Raw genomic sequence first — 25299 nt, forward strand, 5'->3', positions numbered from 1 at the left:
ACAAACGCTTCGGACCCTCGTATCTCCGTAACTAGTCACCGCATCGATGTGAAACTAAAATCGTCATATCTCCGAAACTATTTAAGCTATCGACTTGTTCGAACGCTCGTTTTAAAGGGCATTTCATCCTCTATCTAATGATCGTATCACCTACTATAATTTTTGCTATCTTCTATGTTTATTTTCACATTTACTTTGACGCTGGATGCCCAAAGAAGTTTTAGCAATTTCTACTGATCGTACGACTAGAGTACGATAAAACTGGCCCATAAATTATTTATTTCATTGAAAATGAATTTAAATTTAAATACAGGATGCTTGCGTAATTACTAGCACTTTTTCTTAAATAGTTGTTCTCTCTAGAACTAACCACGGTATCGACTTGGAATAAAATTCGTTTTCAAGGGCGTTTTATCTTCTATCCGATGGCAATTAAAGAATTTTTGCTAATCAAGACACCTCCCATAATAGAATTTTTGTATTTAAACAACGACCGAACAAGACGAGCTCAGAATGCAAGATTTAAAGGATTAGATTCAGATTTTCAAGAATTGGTACGAATTGAATCGTTTAATATTCGCACTGAACATTTTCTGTTAACTCGTTTTATGTTTATATATTCGAATTATTAGTAAATTATTGTGTGGGCAAATAAGTGTTATTTTCTTTTCTATTTGCTAAATAATCGGCTTCACGAACTTTGTGGGAGCCAATAGTGAGATTGCACAACAACGTTTCAAGGCGATCGACTAGCTACGACAAAGAACCAGAATAATCTAGAATTAATCCTGAAGGTTTCTCCATATCTATAAAAATAACGAGAATATTCGAGGCGGTCAAAGGTATTGGACAATCGAAGTAACGCGTATACTCGAAAAAGAAATAAATAAATAATAAATTAATGACGCGACGCACGCTATAGGATCGTGGTTTCGTCGTAGGATGCACGGGTACGCAATCCTCGAGTGTTCTCGTCGATAATTACGCCGCGAGATGAGTTCCCGGGAGTAGAGACCAGGAAAAACAAACGTGTGGCTAGCCAAGGATACTTCAAAGTCCCCGGGGAGATCGCTTTGACCACGCTACCTGCCGTTTATCCCCTTTTTTCCTTCGTGCCTTCTATTCTTCGCGGTTTCCGACGATACGGGGGAACGTGTTTTCTTCCTCGAAATCAAATGAATTTCGCTCCGCCGAAGATTTCCAGGAACGATGTTTATCTAGCTAGCTTTGAAACGTGTTTGAGGAAACGAGGAGCTCTTGGTACGATCCATGGATGAGCAAACTTCGAGCATCGAGCTCCGCGATGCAGTTCGAAGCTGTATCTCGCTGGCTGTAAAACGCCCCGCGCCACTTTCGGAGCATTTCTTTTCGATAGTTCGTCGAGGTTCAACAAAACTGGGATAGTTATTTGCGTTCGAGGCGTTTTTTTGTGACTTTGTAATTTCTTTCAAGACTTCGGTTTAATTCGACAGGGTCAGTTGCCCTAATATGGAATACTTTTTCCTTATACAGGGTGTTCGGCCATCCCTGAGAAAAATTTTAATGGGGGATTCTAGAGGTCAAAATAAGACAAAAATCAAGAATACCAATTTGTTAATGAAGGCTTTGTTAAACAGTTATTAACGTTTAAAGTTCCGACGGTACTAAATTTTTTTCTCGAAAATGCGCAAGATTTCGGGGATATGTCTATTCACCAAAAATGATTGTAATTGACCCCCACAACCGAAAATAATTTTTCCAAAACGATTTGAAATTTTTTTTTCCCGTCGAAAAATTTCACACATTCTTGAATTTTTTTCTAGAAAGTGGGTAGAATTTCGGGGGTATATCTATTCACCAAAAATGATTGTAATTGACCCCCGCAACCGAAAATAATTTTTTCAGAATTAATTAAAAATTTTTTTTTTTGTCGAAAAATTTAAGCATCCCCTGTCAATTTTTCTTAAAAATTTCTTTTTCATTTTTAGTAATTTTGTTTGACGTTCTACAGAAAAGTTGTCTAATACTCTTTTGTAGGTACCCATGGGCTCTACTTCAGAAAAAAGTTTCATTGAAATATATTCACAATTCTAGAAGTTATGGCTGTTTGAAGATTGGACCATTTTTATGGGGTTTTTCTTATTTTGCGGGGTCAAGGACCAACTTTTCGAATATTTTTACGATTTGTACATATTCTCCAGCAAAATACGCGTAGTTTGCTTTTTTAAACATTAAAATCGTCCAATCCGTTCAGAAGTTATGACGTTTTAAAGATTCGCATGAAAATTCGGGCAGACATTTCTGGCCAGAAATTATATTTTCGGTAAGGAATTTTTTTCTCGAAACTGAATAGGATTTCGGGGGTATGTCTGTTGACCAAAAATGCTTGCAATTGACCCCTGCAACTAAAAATAATTTTTCCAAGACGATTTGGAAATCTTTTTTTTCACCCAAAACTTTCAGCACTTACTCGAATTTTTTTCTCGAAAGTGAATAGGATTTGGGAAGTATGTGTATTCACCAAAAATGATTGTAATTGACCCCCGCAACCGAAAATAATTTTTCCAGAACGATCTGAAATGTTTTAATTTAATTGTTAATAACTTTTTAATGAAGCCTCCATCAACAAATTGGTATTCTTGATTTTCATCTTATTTTGGCCTCTAGAATCCTCTATTAAAATTTTTCCCAGGAGTGACCGAACACCCTGTATACATGTTCCACTTACTTGCAGAACTTTTACAAAAACTTAAATATTATGAATTTATAGGATATTTCATGCTCTTTTGACTGGTAACAGTCAAATTTAAAATATAACAACGGTTTAGGAAACGTTTACTTTTTTTACTGAGGTCCTCATTTTCCGTATTAGACTCATAGTGCTATATTTATATTTATATTTGAAGAAATAATCGAGCTAACACAAAGCTGATGCACTTATCTTATTATGTATAATATTAGGTCAAAGATCACCTTGTAAAAACTCAGACTGCGATATTTTCTTCAACATTCTATTACGAACACGTGTTGCTTTGGAATTCGGGCATATGCACGCTAGTTACAACAAATGACGATTCTTTAATATTGCTATGTTTCTAATTTGAAATGCATTCCATATTAGGGTAACTGACCTTATATAAAAAATAATATTTTTTTATTTTTCCAATTTCGACAACCTTTCGATACGATATTCGATTCAGAAACGGCGATGTTTCCTTACTGCGTTAATTCAAAGTCTGAAACAAAAGGAGCGAGTTCACCAGCGATCGTGACTATTTTTAAAGTTTCATCAAACGTGTCGTCGCGGGCAAAAATAATGGACAGATCCTTAGGCGAGGACAGCATCGCGAATCGTACCGAGAAAAACGAATATATTAGCCTGTCTGGCCGTTCGTTGACCATTATTCCCGTTCCCTTTGATTTTTCGAGCCATTCGCCGGGGCTCTGCCAGTCCGCGGTCGCTTCATCACGTTTTTATGACGGTATAATTCAGGGGGCAATATAATATCTGTGGGCCCTGGCCGGTGGCACTAACAGAAGTGAGTCCTTCTCTCTGGCTCTGCGGTCATCGTGCAAAAAAAAGGCAATAAATCGGAAAGGACAGCAGGAAAGAGAGAGAGAGAGAGTTCGTGGAATTTTTTGAGGCTATTTCATAAATTCATGATAGATGAGAACAGAAAGAAATTTGGCAACGGAAGAGCAAACGGAAGTTTGTGGAGCTCGGTGCGCGCTTCTCTATTTTTTATTTTCGAGGTTTTAATGAAACTTTGTATTTAACCCTTTGAGCGCTATGAACGCATATATGCGTTCTCACACAATCATTCAATTTAGGCTATGAACGCATATGTGGGATCTCACACAATCATTCCAATTCAGGTTAGGAACGCATTTGTGTGTTCATTCGTGTGCTTTTGTGCAATCGTTTATCAGTGTTGTCCATTAAACTTGTGTGTGCATTTATTGCGCATTGGTTAACATATTGTCGCTACCAAAGACTTTTGAGATTATAAGTGCTGCTATTTTCTGGAAATTTGTACTTTGTTTTTTAAAACTTCATTTTTAATTACCATACTAATTTAATTTTAATTATTATGCTAATGTCCACGTTATAAAAACTGACATTTTTTTAAAACTAATGAGCAGAGTCAGATATGAATCATTGCTAAAAATTTATATTGTTCATGTTATTATTGCTTAATGAAATAAATGGTTATTAAGGCTTTTTAAGTCACTGCACATAATTTATTTTAGTTACAACCAATATATTTTGCAATGAAAATTCAATCTGCTCAACTTGCGCTCTTTCGTAAAAAATACGCAGCCCACGGTGTGCTTCTTCGAAAAGAGTGGACAGTTCACGGTGCACGCTTAACGTTGGACAACGCAACGCTCAAAGGGTTAAGTTTCACACTCTAATCACATTATCTGACCAAAATAATTTTAACTAGGTGGAATATAATTGGAATTGTTATCTTCGATTGCTCGTATACTGAGATTGTATTCGTAACGTTCAAACATTTGTCAAACGCTCAGAGTAAATTATTCGGGTAGTCCCAGCCCTACTGACACTTATCCCATGCTCTCAACTGGACAGAGAGTGACGACAACGGTCAGAAACTTCGTTCGCGAACATTAGCCGCATTATCCACGGAGCATCAATCACGCACAATCGCACGCAATCGGACAGAAATGGATGTCGCGACGCCACTTTGTCATTTCTTAACCTGCTCGAAACTTTTCACGGAACAAATTTGAGTTGATTGCATGGATCAAGCCGAGGGGTAACGTATGCTGCCACCAACGAGCAATTTTCTGCATCGTCACTTCGGTTTCTGATCCGACGACGCCGTAACATCTTCATCGTCCCTCGACTTTTCCTTTCCTTCTCGTGAAAATTTCACGCCCGATGGACAGTCGACTCTCCATTTCCACAAACAGTAATTAAAATCGCGTTGGGGAACGAAACGAAATCCCCCTATCGACTTTAAACGCGCGAAAAATACGTGGTTCAAAAGAGCTTGCAAATCGAGAAAATACCGACTTCTTTCAAGAAAAGTTCATTCTTTCCTAAAGTCTAACGTCTCTATATCCATTAAACTATTAGATTATTTTCAAATTATACGTCGTGTGGGCAAATTAATTTGTAATTTGATAGAAGGCAACTCTCAATAACTTCCACCGAATAAGAATTTAATCCAACGATTCATCGATGTGGTTAACATTATTATACAAGATGTTCCACATTTTTTGTACACACTTCAGCAGTGTGTTTTACAAGTAAAACTAAGACTAAAATATAATATAACAAAAACTCCATAAATGCTTTGTTAAGAAGTTATAACAAAAGTATGAAATGTGATGTTTTTTTATTTACTAAACAAACAAATTTAATAAAATTTTGTTTAAATCGAGCAACTTGAGTAAAATTATGTGGATAACTTAAATATTTCTTTATCAGAGTTTGGTTTGTAGCATTCATCTTGGATGCTGAAGTGTTCTTTCTTCGATAAGTTTTTGTTGTCATAAAATTTTGAACTACTATTCAAGTTTATATTCAGTAAATTGCAAAGAAACTCACGATATCGAATGCTTGCAAAAGAATCTTATTTTAATGTCCTGAGTCTCAACCGAGTTTCACGGTTCATATTTTTGTTATAACTTCTTAACAAAGCATTTATGGATTTTTTGTTATGTTACATTTTAGTCTTAATGTGGAACACACTGTATTTTGACGAGCTTGTATCAAGTACCTATAAAACCGACGTCTAGTTATGCTTCCCAAGTTTTCCATTCGGTTGAATTTTATTTCCCCGGCTGTTGAAATTGTCTTCTCCGTGAAAAAATTCTTCGCATCGTCGAGCCAACGAGCGCAAACTCGAGGGGACGGTAAACTGGCAGGAGAGCAGAAGGGACAGAACGAAGGACAACGGATCTCAGGAAGCTGGTTGTCGCGGAAGGGAGCGACGTTGCAGAAAATTGCAGAGGGCGGCCATCGTGACCGCCGGTAGCGCGAATCGCGACGATCGACCCTTTTAGTCGTTATCCACGTAATCGTGGCTAATTTGTTCCGCGACGACCACAGGGAACGCGGAGCCTGAACGGTCCGGCTCTCCACCGGTAATCTGGTTAACATCCGTGTTAGGATTAAACCATTAGCCTGCCGTGGAAGGATACGGAAGGAAGAACAACGAGGGAGGCGAAGCTCCTGTACGACCTGCGGTCTTGTCCGATTACTTTCCCTCTGTTACGTTATTCTCTCGCGCGACACCTTGCTCGCTCGTTTCGACGATTTTCTCAGCCAGCACTCTTTGCTCCCAGCCACCGAGGAAGCAGCCTGAACATTCGTTCCCACGCGTACCTCGCGCTAGACAGAGGAAAAAGTCTTGTTGTTTTAGACTGTTAACTTCGTAGTTGGTTCGGGTAGTTGATTATGTAGCAAATCAATTTCTTGATCCACAAAAACAACAATTTATTCAACAATAACAACAAGAAATATTCCAGTTTAACAATGAACAAGAAATGGTACGATTGCGGTCCGATTGTAAGATGATATCACTTGTAAGGTGATGTTACTAATAATGTCCAAATTTAACAAATAAAGTCCTATTCGCATCCGATGCGAAAACAAAGTTCAAATGTCCAAGTTCTTTTAGAATACAAGTGATTCTTGTAAGAAAGTAAGCAATTCTCACGAATGTCCAAATGATTCGAGAAATGATCTAAGAAATTCTGATTTTTGTCCAAAGTTCTGTCCTAGAGGAAAACTCCGAATCTCCCTCTTAACACCTTCTTGGAGGCGTCGATGTTTGGATTGGACCTTATCCTGTCTAATCCGAATTTTGGACAGTTTTTGGATTGTGCAACCCCCACAGTCTGGTTTGTTTTATCCTGCAAATCAAGGTCTGCAGGACGTTGCACAATCCCTGAGTTTATTTATTCCCCATTCTTTTTCTTACATTTTAAAAAAACTTTAATGGAAGATTTTAGAGGCTAAAATAAGACGAAAATCAAGAATACTAATTTGTTGTTGAAGGCTTTGTTAAAAAGTTATTAACGTTTAAAGTTCCGCCGTAGTGAATTTTTTTTCTCGAAAATGCGCAGAATTTCGGGGATATGTATATTCACCAAAAATGATTGTAATTGACCTCCGCAACTGAAAATAATTTTCACAGAACGATTTGAAATTTTTTAATTTTGTCGAAAAATTTCACACCAATTCTAATTTTTTTCTCGAAAGTGGGTAGGATTTCGGGGACATGTCTATTTATAAAAAATAATTGTAATTGACCTCAGCAACCTAAAATAATTTTTCCAGAACGATTTGAAATTTTTTTTTTCGTCGAAAAATTTAGGCACCTACCCCCTGTCGATTTTTCTTAAAAATTTGTTTTTATTTTTAATAAATTTGTTTGACGCTGCACGGAAATTTTGTTTAATACTTTTTTATAGGTATCCATGATCTCTACTTCAGAAAAAAGTTTCATTGAAATACATTCACTATTGTAGGAGTTATGGCTGTTTGAAAATTGGGCCACTTTTATGGGGTTTTTCTCACTTTATGGGGTTAAGGAACAACTTTTCGAATATTTTTAGAATTTCTACATATTCCCCACCAAAATACGCGACGTTTGCATTTTGAAAAATCAAAATCGTCCAATCCGTTCAGGAGTTATGACATTTTAAAGATTCGCATGAAATTTCGGGGAAGCATTTCTGACCTCAGGTTAGATTTTCGGTAAGGAATTTTTATCTTAAAAGTGCGTAGGATTTTGGGGGTATGTCTATTGACCAAAACTGCTTGTACTTGGTCCCTGCAACTAAATATAATTTTTTTAATATGATTTGAAATTTTTTAATTAAGTCTAAAAATTTCAGTACCTACTCGAATTTTTTTCTCGAAAGTGGGTAGGATTTCAGGGGTATGTGTATTCATCGAAAATAATTGTAATTGACCCCCGCAATCGAAAATAATTTTTTCAGAATGATTTGAAATTTTTTAATTTAATTTTTTAATAACTTTTTAACGAAGCCTCAATCAAGAAATTGATATTCTTGATTTTCATCTTATTTTGGCCTCCAGAATCTCCCATTAAAATTTTCCCCAGGGGTGGCCAAACATCCTGTATATAATGTATCGATAACGACCGGCGTCAAGTTACACTCGACACGCTCGATGTCGAAGCAGCTTGGCTTCTAAGAATTGGTGGGGATAACTCTGGTCAATTATGTGGGCAAAAACCCGGTCACTTATGTGGGCACTACTGTATTTTTAGTTCAGAAAGAAAAGAGAGAAAACGTCCACGCAGTAATACTTCAGCTCGAGAATGTATATTTTACAACGTCGAAAACGTCGCTACGACCCTATTAAAAAATTAAATACACTTTCTTTACAGGACACATGACTTTTACTATTAAATAATCAAGTATATCCACGTTCACGTTTGAAGATTACGGGCTCAGAAATAACGCAGAACCAGAAAGGAAATTCCTCTGCAAAGAAACTGCGAGGTTCATTTCGCCCGAACTCCAGGATTCCGTCAATCAATTCATTAATACCCGGAGTGTACATATGCAAATATGACTGGTTGAAAGAGTGCTCGTCTGGCCGTGGTCCGAAGTTGCAACTAATTTGCCGGATAACGTTGGAGAAGAAGCTTCGAGCGGGCCACTCGAGGCTCCGCGGAGGCTCCGTGAATTCCAAGAGGGAGGATTTCTTTTCAAGCGCGCCGCGCGTTTCCATTAATAAACAACAAAACGTCATGCACCGGGAATCTCGTGGTCTGAAAAATACGCGGAGAGAGAAAAGCTTGAGCCAGTCGATTGAGCGTGCACGCGCCAAATAAACAAAATGTGGGGAGGGGGCGGGGGAGGGGGTGGGGGGAAGAAAAATCCACGCGAGCCACTTCGATGGGCTCGGAAACAGGTGCGCGTCGCGATACAGACGCGCGCGTATATCTGCGGCGATGCATCCCGGGGAATCAGTCACCGTGTGATTCGATCTCGCCGGGATTCGATTGATGAAAACTGATTCGGGTAGAGGTTCAGCGGGGACGTAAAGGGGGAATTGATTTTCTCGAAAAGTTGAAACGAATGCCTCCTTTCTTGCCTTTTTGCAGATCCTTTCAATGGAGCCCGGGCGCTTTGATACATTTTCGGTTTGGTTTGCGCGCTCGGTACCCCTGCCGTGGATATTCGCTGAAACGTATTGGGTGGAATTGAAATGACTGTTTTAGAGTAGCTTCCCGTATGAAATATCCGAAAATTGGTGAAAACGAACTGGGTGATTAATATTGCCATGGACGTTAACTGAAATCCATTGGGTGGAATCGAAGTTATTGGTTTATGAAGCGTCTGAAAATTGGTAAAAATGACTCGAATGATTAGCATTGCCATGGTAGGGTGAAATTGAAGTTATTGGTTAGGAATATCTCTTTCCAGGAAATGTTTGAAAATTAGGAATTATTCTGTTCGAAATGAAGACAAAGGACGATGGTAAAAAATGGTCAAAATCTGGGTACGCCCAGCACCTAAAATATCGATAGAGTATAATTCTACATATTCTAAGATATTGTAGAAGCACAATTTTATATTCTGCAAATGATAAGAAGGTCATCAAAAAAGTAGACGAAGCGAGTTCCACATAAGATAAGATATTGGAAATTTTTTACCTAAAATGAGCGTATATTTTAAAATGAATACATGAAATATGAAAATTCAAACATTATTATATTGCTAATAATCAATATTTATATCGTGCATAACAATCAGGTGCTTGTTTTAACTGATAAGATCCAGATGTGTAAAGTCTAAGGTCATTGATTGTTAGTTTTGAAAAATTGTTTGTTATCGTTCCAAACGGAAGAGAATTTATAACATATTTAATTATTATTAATAATCTTAATAATAATAAATTCTTATTAAGAAATAATAATAAATACATTGTTGTCTGTTGTCCTTATTAACTACCTTCTGTAGTTGCTAACTAATATTTTTGATACATATTTTTCATGTAAGATACAAATATCGATTATTTAAGCTTTTACAATATCTCAGAACATGCAGAATTATACTCTATCTATATTTTAGGTGCCGGGGGAACCCAGATTTTGTCCATTTTCTGCCACTGTCCTTTAAGCTGATGTTGCTCTATGGCAATTATGAACCTTGGCGGTTATTTTATTGCATAACTATCTATAGAGCTTTCAAAATTATTCTCATCTTAGAATCCTCATAGAATAATGGTTGACCCTTTCGTGTAACATCGAAGGTTGCCACAAAATCATCTTCACCCTTACTTGATCTACAGGCCTGATCTTATGTTCTTCTTTCGTTGTTTCTACCCTTTCTGCCTTTATTTAATTTTCATTTCTATATCTGTTCTTCGGTAACCCGTTTCTCCTCCTTCGCCCTTCGCCGCGATTCAATGTATCGGCAATATTTTTCGGCCCCGTTTAATTCTGTTCCAAGATCGAGATTGAGAAACCATTTAAAGAGTAGCCGGTTTTCTCGTAAAAGGCTCAGACGGTTTACGATTTGCCTGCCGCTGAGATATTACGCGTTCTCGATCGCGCTTCCCTCTCGCTGGCTCCATTAAATTTTGTAGCCACACAGAAGAATGCCGACCTCCGCCCCCAACCTTCCCCGTTCCGGATATTCTTCTCGCGGTTTATGCGTTTCCGATACCCGGAATTTATGAAATAAGTATCGATGATACAGTAGTACAGAATCTCTTCATTCCAACTATATATCTACATATTAGAATTATTGAGTAAAATATTTGTTTTCATTTTATTTTCTATCATTGTCAAATTTTTTAATATGTATCAATTGTTTATGATTTTCTATAAACGTATCGTACCACGTTTCAATTCAATTTGTCTTAACAAATTATTTATTATTTAAGCAGCTACTATATTACGAAATTATTGTATAGGATCGAGGATTACTTCGACTTCTTGGATAAAAATATTTTTTAAATTTCATTTCTGTTACAAGATACAAGCGGAGGAACTTACAACTGTCGTTTCCTTACATCTAGGAACTGAAAACGGAAGATGCTATCGTCGTTGGAAACTTTTTCTCCGTCCCAGAATCAGTATACCTGTATCGCTTTAGCAACGATGTAGATCTTCGTTAAAAGTATCGTGGTGGATCTTCGTAAGATTACAGACCAACATGAAAATATTGGAAAACGTTAAGTAAATATTGGTACGTTCTACCTCTGTGCAAGATAACTGATTAAACCCAAATAATAAAATATCCCAGAAAATTTACTGAACGATTTCTTTAATTTGCAGGAAAGTTTATCACCTCCGATTCTTCGTTTCGCTAAGCGAATGTCATTGGATGTTATTCATCGAGGGACGAATTAACCATGGAAGGATAGCTCGAGAAGAACAGCGATTCAGAAAAAATCCCCGTCAAAGGATTCGACCATTGGGCACAGATGAGTTGATCGCGAGCCGCGAGACACGAATAGAGGCGAAATTGGCCACGGTTCGTAAGGGCGAATATTTAAATTAATTCCCAAAACCAATTTAACTTTCATCCATCCAAAGAGCAATGGATCCCATTCGTGGACGAAAGAGCGCCGTTTGCATCCCGGACAAATTCGATCGCTGGCCCTGGCTACTGCCAATTTTTCTTACCCGTTCAGCGTAAAATTACGTTCGGTTTTGCCCACCGTTCGTGAGGTTGCGCGGGCGTCGCTACAAAATACACGTGCAGGCGTCTTCGACGTCCCGAAGGATCGGCGGGAGCGTCGAAGCGGGAACTCATCTTCACGGCAGGACGAGCCCAATTATAGCGTCAACTCGTTACCGGATATAATGATATCCGACGAGGAACGAGCCCGCAATTGCCCTTTTTCCCGTGAACCTATCGATTGGAAAATAACTCTCCATTATCCAGGGTGCCCGTGAAAACGCAAGAACATCGACAGTGCCCCAAAAATGCATCAAAACTACGTTCAATGTGAATATTCTCTGAATTTTTGGCGAAGAAGAAAAGTAAACAAGAATGAGAAACAGTATTCCCTCGATGTATAACGAGAATCAAGTCGTGGACAATATATTACAAACATCATCGAATTTCAACTTTTGTTCGTCTCTCTGGCTCATAGATATAAACAAGAATCGAAGAAGTGAAACGTTCTTTGGTATCTTTTAATAATTCAATTGTAATCTCTCGATGTACGACTAGAATCAAGTCCTGGATAATATATTACAAACATCATCGAATTTCATCGTTTGTTCGTCTCTCTGGCTCACAGACGTAAACAAGAATCGAAGGAATGAAGCGTTCTTTGATATCTTTTAATAGTTCAATTGTAATTCCTCGATGTAGGACGAGAATCAAGTCGTGGACAATATATTACAAACATCATCGAATTTCATCTTTTGTTCGTCTCTCTGGCTCACAGACGTAAACAAGAATCGAAGGAGTGAAACGTTCTTTGGTATCCTTTAATAATTCAATTCCAAGATTGTAAAATATTAATCTAATGAAACTCTGAGCAACAAGGGGGAAGAAGACGTCAAGCTCGTCCCACGTGATAAATGGTCAAACGAATTTCTCAGTTTTGGAGGCTCCCGACCGCCACGCGTCAGAAATTAGTCAAAAGATACCGTCGAGGGTGATCCGTTCCTCGACAACGGAACATTTATCTCCGAGCAAACGCGAGGAATTCGCCAGAATTTCTGTCGGTTGGGATTTAACCAATCCGGAAAACTGTCACGCAGCGACGGAGCACGTTGAACACGCTATTCAGGTTTGTCGCGCGAGACGTGAGAGCGGCAACACCATGGGAACGCGGCATAAGGGTGGCATACGGGATTCCTCGCGTCTTAGACGCCCGACGACGCACACAGCCGACACCTCGAAGGTGTACAACGGGGACTTAGGTACCTATTCCTCGCCTGGATTGACTGCAATGGCTGGACAAATATCGTTATAGGAACGAGAGAGACCAAAGAAGCCAAAAGACAAGAAGACCGGAATTCTACACCGACGACGACCCCTCCCGGCGGTATACTATAATTATGTCTTTGTTTATTGTCGTTGTTCGAATTGAGCATTGTGTACCTTCGGGCTAATAGCGTGAATTATTCTCTGCTAGCGGAGACCGACACCCTCGTCCTGGCGCGGGTCTTATTCTCTAATCTGTGAATGAAAGCTGGTCCCCCAAAGGGTTGCACCGACTCCTCTCTCTCTTTTTCTCGTCGTTTCTCTCCTCGTCCGGCTGAAACTGTACTGGGTGTCTCGTTGGAAGGGAAGTTGAAGGATCGAAATTATGAAACAGAAACGATCAAAACGGGAGAAAAATGACTTCAAGCCCGCGACAAAGCTTTAAACAACGTGCACGAAAGAGATGCTTTTAAACGGAGTTCTGTAAAGTGGACTCTCTTCAGTGGTTTCTTTACGTTACCCGGGATTTATTTTACGTCATGTCAGTTGCTGGAAAGATGGAACTTTTGATCTCCCTTTGAATTGAAAAATCCTGCGTAGCATTTTCTTTCATTTTTAAAATATTCTCAGATAGACACGATAGCAAAGATACGTTGGAATAAGTATTAATTATAATTTGCATTAACGAATGGATTTTTTCAAGTTATTTTTATCTTCGTTCAACGAGTTGAAATTTTCGTTTACACGAATTTCGCCCTCATGCTCCATCAAGAGCATGTACACTACCAAACGACATCATTTCCATTCTCCAAGTACGTTTCACCGAGGTTCTCATTAGCTGGCAATTTACGATTTACGGAACACCCTGTATTCGAACCCCCACCCTCCGTTCTGTTCGTCTCTTTTGCCGTCTACCATTTCTCCCGTAACTAGCGTCTCATTAAAAGGAATCGCTTCCATTGTGCCAGACCCGTTCGTTCGATGGACAATGCGACTTTGTCGGAAGGTGCATTCGTTTGTGCATCATCGCGCGACTCCAGGGCTCCTTCGTCGTGGAACCCAGGCCCGGAAATGATAATCAGAATCGAAGAAGATGCTTCGCGCGGTGATGTGTGTCGCGCAGATTGCGGTAATCCTATGTATCACATGCTAAGCGAATCTAGCGCGACTGACGAGGACCGTGCACGAGACGAGATCTTAGCTGACGACGTTAAAATTCGCTGGTTTAGACAGCTCACGTTCCAGATCCCTGATTAGAACTTCTGGGAAACGTGGGAAGACAAGAAGCGAGGATAATCTTCGCTTACCAAGAATGCATAAATATTTAACGCTCGTCTTCTCGTTTAAAATAGCGTCCTTTCGTTCATTTTACGTTTAATCGAATCTAACAGAAAAGTGTCTCTGGGAATTTTTTTTCTAGGAATCGATCTTTTTTTAAATCTCCAACGCGATCTTATATCTGGATATTCATAGAACGTTTTAACAATTTTTTTTCTCCTTTTCTTTTGAACAGGGACAAAGAACGACTTTACGCTCCGCGGCTTTCTACATGGGTTATTTCGAAACCAAAAATTGAAGCATTTCTAAAATGACAATTCAAAGAAAAAGTTGAGAAAAATGTGTAAAATATGGCCACTTTTATAGGTCTATTATTTTATAAACGTCTCGATTCTTACATATCCTCTGTAACATAGTCGATACAAATAAATCCGATGTCTGAACTGTATTTTAAATCCTTAAGCTTTTTAAATCTTGCAGATCGACTGTCAATCTACGCGGATGATATGTGTGCTGATAATTGGAGCGAACGTTGAAGCGTGATCTCTAGTATGCAGGGATTAGCGATCGAATTTGACTAACGCGACGCTGGCGTTGGTGTAAAGTAATCAGATCGACGTCAAACTGAATCAACCCTAACATCGCCCAGTGGGGCCGTTGCCCCGAAGACGAGGGTAATAAGTCATTTTTTTTAAAATATATCCATTGTGATACTGTACCGTGTACATCACGTTTAAATTAGGCTCGCGAATAATAAGTAGCAGAGAAATAGATCTTACAGAAGTCGATATCCATCGGAGTTTATTTTCATCCATATACCTTGTCAATGATTCAAATATAACACTCATAATGAAAAATTTATTCAGATATATTTAACTGGACATATGGGTCATGATTTGGTACGATTTCATTTACGGTTTGTTAATTTTGGAAACGACTAGACGGTTCTGAAGTGATCAGTCTCAAAATCGTCCGAAACGAAATTCGTCGTTTGTAAATATGTTGTTTTCTGAAATTAATTTTACCTAGTATGAACTTGCATTGTACCAAATTACATTTTTATATCTACGATAGTTTTTGAGTTATGTCTACTGAAATTGTAAAGACGTTTAACGAGAAATCTGGGTCGCAACGAACCATGACGACGCCTTAGAATATTTCGAATACAGGTTGATATTTTATCGTTTGTAATTTTTCAAAAAATTTGCTTCTTATTTCTACGCACAGAAAGTATCAGCAGAGTTTAATCGGAAAATCCTGAGACATATTATGCATTCATTTGTAGTCACAACCTCGTGCATTTCTCATTTACATTCTAAATAACCTAGAAACGCGTGCAGTCGTTTTCTCCGCGGATTAATCAACAGTATCGCAATTATATCCATAAATAAAACGTTTAATGCACGAAATGTAATTTCAGGAAATTCAAGAGTCGTTTGCAGAAGGCAAAGGGCACTGTTCAAGGGTCTCCTACGTGGAACGTTTCGCGTTCTAAACGATTTTGAAATTGCGTCGTTGCTTCCACGCCCAACGTCATTCGACACGCAACACTGCGCGACAACGACCCACGTGTTCCGGTTTCGAATCGTTTGAAAATCGCGCGACGTTTCCTCCATTTTGAAAGCATCGCGACATCGTTGAGATGGCCGATCGAAAAACGTCTCCTACGCACGATTAAACGCACTTTTGCGATTCTTGGATACTTGGACAGCGTGTAAGGTAATTATTCTTACGAAAGATGGCGGAGACAACGAAAGAAATCCGTTTGGACGACTTTCAAAAATTATATTCAAGCATCGTTAAGATGGCCGATCGAAAAACGTCTCCTACACACGATTAAACGCACTTTTGTGATTCTTGGATACTTGGACAGCGTGTAAGGTAATTATTCTTACGAAAGATGGCGGAGACAACGAAAGAAATCCGTTTGGACGACTTTCAAAAATTATATTCAAGAATTGTTTTACAGGAAACGACTAGCAAATATTCCAATTGGACAGAATTTCCAAGCAACAGAGATGGCCGAAGCGGGAAGAGAATCGAACGATCGTTTCGCATGATTCGTGTCGAGCCCAGAGCGATCTGTAAGAATTCGCAATTCAAGATGGAGCTCGTACGGTAAAGTGAGATATATTCCGAACGCGGTTTACCCATTTCGTGAATTATGCGAGTCCACTCGCAAAGCAAATTGCTTCGTTGGGAATGAACGATGTGTACCGGCGGCGCGAACGCGTGCAACTTCGGTTGAACATTTCGAAACCGTGAGCTAGTTTACCGCGGCGAGTTTCCAGCCATATACGCGACTATATTCGCCGGGATCCAATTACAGAATTAATTATATTTCGCGGATCGTAAAAATAGCATCCTATTTGTCGAAACGGACTTGAACTGAAACCCGCGGTTTGCTCACGGTTTACCATTACCGCTGCATTCGCGAAAATGAAGAAAGGAACGTTTTCGAGGGCCGTTCTAACCGACGCGACTGTTAAGAATAATAGCATCTAAATTTCCAGACGGAAGTTTCGAATCTTCAACGTGTATTCTTCGGTACCGAGTACCTTAATTTTCTGGAGCATTTGAACCAACGCGCAGATTGAACTTGTAAATTCAATAATTTTTGTTGAGGTTTCTACTGCACATTGTATTATTTTCATTATACAGGATGTTCGGCCATCCTGGGAAAAATTTTAATGGGAGATTCTAGAGGCCAAAATAAGACAAAAGTCAAGAATATCAATTTCTTGACTGAAGCTTCGTTAAAAAGTTATTAAAAAATTTTTAATTATTCTGAAAAAATTATTTTTAGTTGCGGGAGTCAATTACAATCATTTTTTATAAATAGACATACCCCCGAAATCCTACCCACTTTCGAGAAAAAAATTCGAGTAGGTGTGAAATTTTTCGACAAAATTAAAAATTTTCAAATCGTTATAAAAAAATTATTTTTAGTTGTAGGGGTCAATTACAAACATTTTTTATGAATAAACATACCCTCGAATTCCTATGCATTTTCAAGAAAAAAATTCCTTATCGAAAATATAATTTCTGGTCAGAAATGTTTGCCCGAAATTTCATGCGAATCTTTAAAATGTCATAGCTCCTGAACGGATTGGACGATTTTGATTTTTCAAAATGCGAACGACGTGTATTTTGGTGGGGAATATGTAGAAATTCTAAAAATATTCGAAAAGTTGTTCCTTAACCCCATAAAGTGAGAAAAACCCCATAAAAATGGTCCAATTTTCAAACTGCCATAACTCCTACAATAGTGAATATATTTCATTGAAATTTTGGGGGGAAGTAGAGTTCATGGAAATCTACAAAAAGTGTTATACAACTTTTCTGTACAGTGCCAACCAAAATTATTAAAAATCAAAAACGAATTTTGAAGAAAAATCGATAGATGGTAGGTGCCTAAATGTTTCGGCAAAATTAAAAAATTTCAAATCATTCTAAAAAAATTATTTCTAGGTTCTGGGGTCAAATACAACCATTTTTGGTGAATAGTCATACCTCCAAAATTCTACGCACTTTCGAGAAAAAAATTCAGGAACGTGGACAAATTTTTCGGCGAAAAAAAAATTTCAAATCGTTCTGGAAAAATTATTTTCGTTTGCCGGGGTCAATTACAATCATTTTTGATCATTAGACATACCCTCGATATCCTGCGCATTTTCGAGAAAAAAATTCAGTACGGACAGAATTTTAATCGTTAATAACTTTTTAATGAAGCTTCCATCAACAAATTAGTATTCTTGATTTTTGTCTTATTTTGACCTCTAGAATCTCTTATTAGCATTTTTCCCAGGGGTCGCCAAACACTCTGTATGTTTTATTTATAACCAGTAATGTGAAAGCAATTAACTGTACGAAACGTGTTACATTATATTATATACTGATCTATAATCAACAAGTGGTCCAGCAGGTGGCAATCGATTACCTACTCTACTTTATCAACACAAGTGAGATTTACGATTATGTTTTGTTCTGTTACTCCTGACAGTTTTTAATAATTAATCCTTCGAGATCATGATATTTCGTGAATTAAAAATTAATAAGATGAAGCCGGAGGTCCACGTAGGACGTTGGACGTAATTTTATTCCAATATTGGAACCCGAAGTGTATTTTAGATTAACGAGATGTCTACAATTTGGTGGAAATTCATTCTGGCGGAGCGGAAACGTTCTTCTCTACGGTCGTTATCATTTCGGAAGCTCCTTGCAGATGCGAGGCACGATTGAGTTCGTTGGAGCCAATAAATCCGTTCGATAAACTGGTTAATAGCACGGTTGACCGTTCTTCGATAAAGTCTGCTCAGACAAGGTATCGAGCAGAAGTCAATTAAATTCTAAATCAAGGAAGCTTTGTTAGACTTGTCTATTTCGTTTTCGAAATAGAATCCGTGCATCACAATACTTTGGCAGCTGCCTCTCTATCGCTATCTCTGCAACGTTTAAAGAATCCTCTTCTTCGTTTTAATTCAGCGTGAAAAAGTTTGCAAATTCTAAGTTCTAGGTTTTTCTGAAGGAAGAGATTTGTCTTTTATGCTAGATTAAGATAAAGAAGAACATTCCTAATCAATTGCAAATAATCTACATCTTTACAAGTTATCCTCCTCCCAAGAATCCAAAGAACATTTGGATAATAGCACCTCTTTGACTCTTCTTTTACTTACAAAAAAAGAAAGTAAGAAAATCTCTGCGTCATAGAATCAAGGAATATTTACAGATACGAAAATCCAGATAATATTTTATCCAATATGAATGGAGAAGTTGATCGTCTCGAAAAGTTCTGGCAACACCACTTTTTCGCTTTCGAAATACGGTTAAAAATCGGGTTGATCGGTCGCTCTAATTCCCGTTCGTTAATTTAAACCGATTCCATCGACTGGATGACCCGTATAAAGGGCTATTCAACGTCTTCGCTTAGATACAGTTCGATACAAATTCATTGTTCGAACGGAACCGATGTGGACAACGATAATAGGACGGAATAGATTTAGAGCAAGGGCGACGGTGAGATGGAAACCAAGAGACGGACAGAGAGAGAGAGAGAGAGAGAGCACAGAAAGACGAACGAGCTTTCAAAGGGATAATCGTTCCAGCGGAGTTCCGAAGGGCCTTAATGCGATTGACTCATTATCGCTGGGATCTGGCTCCGCGAACGGAATTATCGCTGATATCCAGTTTACTGCTCTTTGCTAAATTAATTACACGGAAATGGGCGAAGGCGTTCCAACCGAACTTCGCCCCGATGAAGTTTGACGTGCTGGTATCCCGTTCCGGCGTCGGTGCAACGGAATTCCGTAATTTCGTCAATTCATTTCACCATCGACGATACCCTGCCGTTCGACTTTCACTCGATCCGTCGATCTCATCCTTTTCCTGGTTAATGCTCCTTTAATTGTTCGGGGGCACTCTGCACGCCATCGTGATCGTTTTATACTTCGCGAGACGTAATTCGATCTCGCTAAAGTCAGGCCATGAATCGATATCTCGAAAAAGGGCCTATCAAAATTATATTTTAAAACTACGTTACGTTTTGGCGTAATTTTATTCTACAGAGTGTCCCATTTAAGTTGAGATTATCAAATATCTCGACGACATGTGATTTAAAAAAAAACAAACACATGTTCCTTTAGTGTTTCGATTGGGGAGTCAACTGGTAATACTAGTTTCTTAATTAAGGCTATTTCAAGGTTATCTTGTCTTCTTTTATCGTAAACCCATATTTTTTATTTCGGAATCGTATTCTACGTAAAAAAAAAAGTTCAATATTTCTTAAGATACTTAGCTGATTTTTCATGTTTATATTAAGGATAATTTTGTTTTTTTATTAAAATGACAAGGTTACTTTTTTCCGGAAGATTTTTTATATCATTTGAGAATATTATAATAAAAACTCGAAATTTTTACCCTCAACTTCTAGACACTTATTAATTCGTTCAATAAAAGACTCATGAACAGATAATAAAGTTCTTCTCGTATCGTAAAGCATACAAATTAATAACTTCTTCAATGTTTCGTCCTGATTCACCATAAAGAAGAATCATTTCAATTTGTTCTGCAACTATTAAATATTATAAATTGAACTGACGATACAGTATTTCTAGACTATGATTAAGAATTCAGTAATAAACTTATCCAGTTTTGATAGCACATTGTCAGATACATTTGTAAACACAATCATAATAGCTATGTTTATTTCTATTACAGTTGACAGAGAGAAATATCGAAACATTCTGGGTCTCAAGCTACTAATAATACTTGAAGAGTAAGCCTTGAAGTAAGCCTACCAGACGTGGTATCAGCATAAATTTTAAAAAATGTTTCTCTACATATCTTATTACTAGTAGGCTGAGATCCAGAATGTTTCGATATTTCTCTCTATCGAGTGTAATAGAGATAAACATAGCTACTATGATTGTATTTACAAATGTATCTAACAATGTGTTATCAAAACAGGATAGGTTTGCGATTGAATGTTTAGTCATAGCCTAGAAATACTGTACTGTCGGTTCAATTTGCGTAGCGAGTGCAATGGAATATTTAACAGTTGCAGAACAAATTGAAATAATTCTCCTTTATGGCGAATAAGCACGAGGCATTAATGAAGTTATTAATTTGTATGCTTTGTGGTACCCTGTAAAAAAGAAATGTCCATCACATAGTACATTTTACCGTACTGTTAAACAATTTATGCAAGAGTGTAGTATTTAACGAAGAGAATTTATTTGAGGAACAAATGTACAAATCATATAATTATAATAAATGAATTTGAAACACACAAATTAATAATTAGCAACACAAATTATAATCACGTCTGTCTTTTACAATCACTCGTTTCATCCTCCTTGTTGTCTCGCTGTTCCTAGTTACCCATTCCTTCTCGAACAAAACACTTTCAACCCTTTTGCAGATAAATTAACATTCAACAAAACTACAACGTGGCACAAATATTCAATACAAATCTCCTACAAGAGTTAAAAAGATACATTAAAAAAATGTACAAATAAAAATAATGCAAATCGCGTATCAAATACAGTGGCACACAATTCAAACATGAGTATTTAGATATCTTAAGAAATATTGAACTTACAAAAAAATGTTTCAAACAAAAATTATGATTTAGAAATAAAAAATACGAATTTATAATAAAAAAAAAGACAAGATGGTCTTAAAATAATCTTGAAAACGTACACGCATTAAAAAACTAGTAGTGTCATTTGACTCCCTACTCGAAGCACTAAAGGACACGAGTAAGTTCGTTTTGTTTAAATGTCTTCGAGATTGTGTACAATCTCAACTTAAATGAGCTACTTTGTATATTAAAAAATCTTCTCAATCGTCTGTGAAAAGGGTGTCTGCTTTTTAATTAATTCAGCAAGAATTAAAATTCGACCGGTGCGTCGTTGAAAAGGACGTGTTTCCATCCAGATAACCGGCAGCTTTCCTAGACCGAAAAGGAAATTTCGAACGATCGCGAAATACATTTGATTAATCCGCTCTTTTCCGTGTCATTTTCCGTGGAGTCTCGTTCCACCTTTGTGTCCCCGTTTCCTCCGCGAACCAACGCCAGATTATTGGCTAGGCTCAATGGTATAGAGAACTCATTGATTTCCCTTTGCGATCCTCTTTAATTTCCGCCCTTTCTGCGGCGTGTTCTCGCAGAACTTTGACCGTGCCTCGATGCTCGATGAAAGAATCGCTGGATTTTTCACGAGGGTTCGAAGAATTCAATATGTGAAGTGAATAAAGCCCGCGACGATCGGACGAACCGAAGACAAAGCGGCCACGAGTCGAGTCGAATGTCCGAGTATCAATTTCGCGTTGGAAACTGTAATTAAACTTTATCGCGATTCTCCTGCGGGAAAAAAATTATTTCGAACTCGCGGACGTTCATTATGGGACAGATCGCATCTGTTTCCGGGGTAATCAGGTGACTCGAGATCTTCGTTTCGAGATTACGGTTTTCGGTTAAAAACGCGTCGTGTTTGCACGACGAATCGTCGGTTTCTCCGCGCAGAGGTGCGGAATAATGTTAAAGCTCGAGCCACCGGGAGATTAAGTAATCGTTAAATCACTACTAGCGAACGAAATTAATGTTTTCAGGTCCTGCTAGGCTTCAATTACTGCATCGCGGGATGACGGATAATTTCAGTTATATAGTATGGTACGGTTCCGAAGATTACGTGTATTACCGGGAGAAGCCGAGGACGAAGATTACTCACCTTTATCCAATTACGCGAATACAGATTCAACGAGGAGAAAGCTGCTTCTCCCGCGAAAATGGCGGACTTACCTCTTTACTGGTATCTGGTTAGCAATGCTTTCGTCGCTCGAGAATTGACAGAGACGTGTACTTACGGGCAACTCCAACGGTGAGTGAATTGAATCCGTTTCAGCGAGCTTTTAGGAAATTGTAATACGACGTAATTTGTAAAAGTAAACCTTACCTTGAATTCAGCTGGAACATCTTTCATACATTCATAAATTTGAATGAACAAATGGAATGACTGGGTTTCATTTTCCTCGATTACAGACGCACGCAGTTTTTCGAACGAAATTAAAATTCAAACACTTCCCTTATTAGTTGTTCAATTTTGATATCTCTATTCGTGATAAAAAGTTTATTGCAAAATTTTATAAATGGCAAGGGTACGAATACTTAGTGAGTACAATATAACGTAAACATAGTTTTACTATGTAGGGTGTCCCATTTAAGTTGAGATTATAAAACATCTCGAAGACATGTGATTTAAAAGAAACAAACTGACACATGCCCTTCAGTGTTTCGAGTGGGGAGTGAAATTACACTACTAGTTTTATAATGCATGGTCGTTTTCGAGATTATTTCTAGGACATTTTATCTCTTTTTATTATAAACCCATATTTATATATCAAATATATATTTAATATATATTAAATATATTTTATATATTAATTTATATTACGGATTTATCATAAAAAAAGACAAGATGACCTTGAAGTAACCTTGAAAACGCCCACGCATTAAAAGACTAGTAGTGTCATTTGGCTCTCCACTCGAAACACCAAAGGACGTGTGACAGTTTGGTTTTTTTATATCACACGTTTTCGAGATTTTTTACAATCTCAACTTAAATGAGACATTCTGTAGAACAATGAAACATTCCTGTCGGACTCAACGATATTTGCATATAGTAATGATTCTTAAAATGAACATCGCTCCAGGCATGTTCATTTTACGTACAATATAGGCGAAATTCGACACCAACAGACGTTTACAGTAACTGTTTCAGGATTCGCTGGGCTCTAAAGGAGATCCCCCAACTTGATACAAACGTTCAATTTACGAATCGAGTCCTACTCACTTTAAGGCGGCCAAGCAGTCAAAATATCGATTTCTTTTTGTTTATTTTTTTTTTGTTAGAAAGTAATACTTTTCAGAAATTAAAAGCCAAAGTTTCATGACATTGTGATGAAACTATAAACATAAACCAGCACTTCTCGATGATGTTTTTAACGTAATTTTACTCATTTAGGGAGACTTGAGCAATGAAGAGCTATTTGAGCCATGTATCGGTAGTCATACACAGAATGCAAACAAAAGCTTTAATAATTTAGTCTGGAAAATTGCTCCAAAAACATTATTCAGCGGGACAGAAATTATTGAAATTGCAGCCTATTTATCGATATGTATCTTCAATAATGGCGCAAAATCATTATTACAATTTTTGCAAAATTTAGGTATCGCAATTGGACGCGCGCAGAGGCAATGTGCAAGAAAAAGAACGAACGGCGCTTGAACGAATCCCAAATGGATATGAAGAATAGATGCAAAAAGAACCGAATGAATAGTAGGACTGCTGAACAGCAACGTACAGATACCGAAGAAGTTCTGGAAACATCGTATTATTCTGCTGGAAGTTTTTAAAAAAGGTATGTAACAGTTACAGCAATCAAAAGTTTCTCGAAACTTTAAACGCGTTTTTCTCGAAAACTTGTTTTCGTTTCGTTTTGCAGTGGTTGCGAAAAAACAGAGACTCGGATTGACATGAAATTTTTTTCGCATACGTAAAAATGTTCCTTTATGCACTGAACCTCAATATGAACTTGTAAAAATTTTTAATTTTCAGAAAGAAAATTTGTAAGACAAATTTTTTACCTTAAAATCTCCATTTTCCGTATTTAACCTCTTAGGCACTATGCGCCACTATAGTGGCTTTCGCAGATGTCATCTTTCTGTACGACGCGCCACTATAGTGGCTTTCGCGGATGCCATCTCTCTGAACGACGCGCTACCATAATGGCGCACTACTGGCACACTCGCTCACCGTTTGAATAAAGTAATCGTTTTCACATATTGTTTCACATTTGTTTTGCATTCATATCGATTGTTAATTGTTTTCACAATATACAGCCTGTTCTTTATCTACCCGTGTCAGGTATGAATTGTTGCTTTTTATTTAAATGAATATACCATTTAATTTTTTTTTTTTTATATTTATTTGATTTTATTGTGATGTTGGTCTTTGTGTTGTATCGTGTTTTAAGACGTACCATATCGAATTGTATTATTAATTATTAGAATAAATTATTAAAGTTAAAATGCGTGTATCATATCTTTAAGAAAAATTATAATTTAATCATCAAACACTTCATTCCAATGTACTCGTGTAAAGAACAGCATTATCCGTCACACATTGCAATGCCGTATCATTTACACGTAATTCGCGTTGAACTCTGCCGTACAGAGAAACAGCCCCGCACAAAATTCAGCCGTGCCTAAGAGGTTAAGCAAGATTTATACCGTTTGGTACATTCAATTCGCTTCACCTGGAGAAGAGAAATCACTGCAAAATGAAGATAATCTTTATTTGTTTAAGTGCTCGATACATGGTTGTTTGTGTTGAAAATAAGCATTGCATGCATGTATTTTTAATGAAAATTTCTATCCATTGGTGCAGTCCCTCTCGTTTATTGCACCCCCTGAGCGTCTCGTTTTTTTCCGAGCCTCAAGTTCAGTTAGCAGAAAACCGTCAAGCTAACAGCATTTTCATTTTGCAAAACTACATTAATTAAATACATACTTAGATCGAAACTCTGTCGTATGTATTTAGCAAATAAATATGCAACAGTTTGACAAGATTTTGT

General features: G+C 37.6%; 1 protein-coding gene across 3 annotated transcripts in view; it reads right to left on the reverse strand.

Moving 5' to 3' along the window:
• LOC143345741 (mannosyl-oligosaccharide 1,2-alpha-mannosidase IA-like) overlaps nt 1-25299 on the reverse strand; it is an 831836-nt gene that overhangs the window by 241055 nt on the left and 565482 nt on the right. The window lies entirely within an intron of this gene.

Source organism: Colletes latitarsis, chromosome 9, assembly GCF_051014445.1.
Source record: "Colletes latitarsis isolate SP2378_abdomen chromosome 9, iyColLati1, whole genome shotgun sequence".
NCBI lineage: Eukaryota > Metazoa > Arthropoda > Insecta > Hymenoptera > Colletidae > Colletes > Colletes latitarsis.